We start from the raw sequence: 4,547 nt of genomic DNA, 5'->3' as shown, positions 1-4,547 counted from the left end.
GGCATATGTACGAGGCTTCAGGGAAAACAACAGCTCGCAGGAAATGATGAAGGAGCGATACTTCCTCCGATCGCCTGAAAACCGCTCAGGGAGGCTGACTGACGGCTCGCTAGAGACCACTTCCAGGGTGCGCGTCAGCGTAGGGGGAGGCGAGGGTGGTAGCGCGGTGCGTTCTGCGATGCGTTGCTCCTGTGAGGCAATCCTCTGCAGCAGGTGCTCATAACTGGCCTGCATCTCCTGGAAGGCCTGCGTCATGAGGGTAAGTTGCAGGGTCAGTATCCCAACGAAGTACTGATGGGGTGGTCATAATAATCTGGCCACTCAGTGTATATGTATATATTGTATATATTTAAATGTATTATTTTAAAATACATACCTGAACAATGTTGTTCTTTTCCAGAAATATGTCTACTCCATCAACAGTAAGGTTCACTGAGTTTATGGCAGTCCAGCTTGGGTTACCTCTGTGTTCATTACGTGTGGTGACACTAAAGCTGTGGGAGGTATTAGCACATGTCTCGGTCACAGTGTAAGAGCAAGATCCCTGGAAATGATGGACTGTGCCATCAAATGTTGTATAATGAGGATCTCCATATATGTGGCAGATTGCTGTGCTTGGTGGGTAGCAGCCCAACAGTCCATCTTGGACCTTGCAGATTTCATCTCCACTACATGACATTGGATCACATGTAATGGTGTTATCTCCTTTGCATGTACATATGCTCTCACAGCTTCCCTTAATAAAGACTTCACCTTCCTGTAAATGAGAAAGAATACATTTGCTGCAGGGAACACTTCTATAAAGAATAAAAGTAATAAAATAATTATTTTTTCCCATTTACCCTGTAATAAATGCCATTGAAGAAGCAGCCACATTGTGACTCAATTACACAGGTTCCCCCACTGATGACATAACCTGGATCACATTCACATCCTTCCGAACATGGCAGGCTACAGTTTTCTGGTGGTTGTGGCTCTAGACATGTGGCCGGACAGGCATGTGCACAGGTGCTAAAATGACTGTTTTCTGGGCAATCAGGTGCTAAAAATGGAAATATTTTATTAGTTACAGGTTATAATGGTTATAGAAAATATTGGGATAAAAAAATAAAAAAAATTAATTAGTTATGGGCAAATAAGTGTGTTAATACTTGGTTCTGAAGGCATATTTTCTATTTATTAATACACCTATTATCACAGTTTTAAAAGCAAATGATAGTAAGTATGCTACAAACATGGAAAAAAAACAAACATAATTTTGTAATACATGTGTGTATATGTGTGTGGTTATATTTGCATAGTTATGTAAAATGCTATTGTGCAATATAAGGATTTTTAGTTTCAAATACTATATTTATGGACACTAAGAATGAGTAATGTCCAAGCTCCTGTTCTAGAAGACATATTCAGTATGCATTTTCAGTATATAAGGAAGAACATCAATTGGGATATTTTATAGATGGACCACCAATAAAATTATACAAATCTAAGCATCTTGGTATTCTTTAGTATTCTTAGAAATTAGATAATAATTTTCATGTTTCAAGAAATATTCTCCTAATTTCTATTGTCTGAGTTTAGTACAAATTTATAACTATAAAAACAGCTCAAATATTACATGTATATTCATTTTCTATCATCAACATAGGTTGCTAACAAACTATTTTTTTATTATTTTGGATAAAAACAATGTCTATGAAGATGGAGAATGTACGAATTAGAAAATGCACCTTTTTTATATTAATTTTTTTGTGTTTTTACCAATCTCATATGTGTTCATAATGTAGCAGAAGAATATGCATTCTCCGTTTATACTGAAGAACCTTAAGCTACAATATGAGGGCTTGTCTTAAGTGGACTACAGTTACAATTTTGGTACATTTGTGATTCATAAGAAGACAAGAATGATATGGAAGCTACATAATTACATCAAAGAAACATCATTCTCCATGTTTCTGTTTTTTTTTTTTATACATATACTTTGGCTGCATAAACAGAGATCTTTTATTATTTTGTAAAGCAAAAAAACACATGCCCATCTGTAGTTTCTATAGTGATAGCTGAGTGTAATACAAAAGCTAACACAGGATATACTTACCACAAAATGTACTGTTTCTCCAAATGATTGATATGCCTTCCTTTTGACAAGCATCAGCATAAGCCGCTAGCAAGCTACACAGAGTTTTTTGATCTCCATCTAGAGCGCACATATCAAAGATACAGCTGTCAAAGAATCCTCCTGGACTGATGACAGAATTGCAAACATGGAAAGGACCATCTTTACTTATCAGAAGGCCACAGAATACATCGCTCTTGTACAACTCCTCTTTCCCTGGTTGACAGGTTGGAGGAGGTGAAGGTTCAGGATCACCCAGATTACAAAGTGGATCATCATCCTCAACCATCCAGCTCTGTCCCAGCTCTTCAGAGTTCTTGGCTTGTTCTCCATTTGGCATCATGGAATCATCTGATTTACGATTGTTGTAGTTACCACACATTCCACAGGTCAGTTTGGAGAAGTTACTTGGAAGTTTTACCTCTACAGAGGTGTCTACATCATAAGAGACTGTCAGCTTAAAATCTGTCTGCAGACTGATATACTTTCCAGTCCAAGTCACACTCACTGCTCCATCCACCAAACATACAGGAAGTGAGGTCCAGATATCATTGACCTGTCATTATAGAGTAAAAATATTTGATGTGAATTAGTAGTACATACCTTGCTGAAAAACAGGTTTTAGCTAGGATAAAATCAATTTTTATACTCACCAAAACTTGATCTTTCTCATTTTTCATGATTTTGACCTTCTGGCCATATACTTCGACAAGAACATGCTTTACAAAGGACACTTTGGGATCTCCACGATGTTCATTCTTTGCTTCAATGTTAAAATAATGTGGAGAGAAAGAGGAACTGTTGCACAGCTTGGCAAGAGTATAAGTGCACAGCCCCATGAAGGCATGATTGAGTCTGTCAAATGTATCATAATGTGGGTCATTGTAGACTCTACAAACACCATATACAAGATAATGGCAGCCTGGAACACCATTTGATATTCCACAATACTGGTTACTGGGACATGAATCACTGTTACATACTAATCCACTTCCAGGTGAAAGACATTTGCATTTTGTAGAGCAAGTGTCATCTGTCCAGAATTCAGAACCAACAGGATAGTGCTTATCATCATCCCAACATCCACACTTATCATCTGGGACACATTTTGTTCCATAAAGAATGTATCCAGGGTCACATATACAAGATGCAGTGCAGGGTAGAGTGCATGTGGATGGAGCTCCAGGATTGACACAAGTAGCAGGGCAGGCAGTTCCACAGTGCTCATAGTGGCTGTTTGGTGGACACTTCGGTCCTGTAGAATAATAAATTGTCTATTTTATTTTTTTAATCGTTTACACCATTTGTATTTGTCCACTGACATTAAGGCATTGTAGCTAATATGAAAACCTTAACATACTATACTATGAATATTATTTAATCTGAACTACCTAATAATTAAGTGAACTGCATGAGGTACTTGTTTATGTAGGAAATTCATCTACCTACATTTAGCATACAAAAATACATATGTTTTTAGTGTCTTTTCCCAAATACAGACTCTTTAATAAAGCTTAAACTAAGATCTCATAGAGGAATGAAAAACACAAGAAAGCAAGGCAACAAATATTTTACATAGATGTCAGCAACAGCCGTCCACATATGACTTAGCAAATATTTGTTTAACCAGTCAACAGAACAATATTTGGGATTGATATTGCAGGATGATTAAAACAGAAATTAATTAGTATTTGTGCTATTATTTGGTTCTCTGCATCCAATAATCATCATCTCTAAAATGTTATGTATGTACTACAATCAACTATACTGTAAACTTGTCTGTTGAGAGCCACAGGTGAACTAATAAGTGTATATACCTGATGCTGCTCCAGGTCAGTCCACTTGGATCTGTTGACAGGGTGCACATACCAGCTAACAACCAGCCAGCTTTCCTTATAGTTACACGGAGATTGGTGTGTAATCTTTAATTCATAAATCAGTATACAGCAAATGTATCTAATGTGTTTCATGCATACTTAGCTCTAGATCCTCCAATAATCTCTGAATTTGTGCTGGCACTGTCCTTTCTTCTGGAGGGTTGCTAATTTTGTTCCATTTGGTCCCTGTGTGTTGCAAAGTAGCCAGCACTCCAAGCTTGCTCCCATGATGGACTACAATCTCAGATTTAGTTTTCTAATTTGTATTGAGATTGTAGTCCATCACGGGAGGGAGCTTGGAGTGGTGGCTACTTCACAGCACACACAGGGATCATGGGAAACAAAAGTAGCCACCCCCCAGAAGAAAGGACTGTATCAGCACAAATTCAGAGATGATTAGAGGATTTACAGATGATTGGTACACAAATAAGATACATTTTTGTTAATAGTTAAGGTACTTGAATGCATTTTTGAGATTTAGCTCTTGAGTTTAGTGTCACTTTAAAGATTAGAGGATATTTAATTGGGGGAAGGGAAGGTTTAATAAGTAGTTT

This window comes from Nanorana parkeri, unplaced genomic scaffold (assembly GCF_000935625.1).
Source record: "Nanorana parkeri isolate BGI_ZX_2015 unplaced genomic scaffold, ASM93562v1 scaffold29, whole genome shotgun sequence".
In the NCBI taxonomy this organism is placed as follows: Eukaryota; Metazoa; Chordata; class Amphibia; order Anura; family Dicroglossidae; genus Nanorana; species Nanorana parkeri.
The sequence above is the reverse complement of the archived record's forward strand: the minus strand, read 5'-3'. Positions refer to the sequence as shown.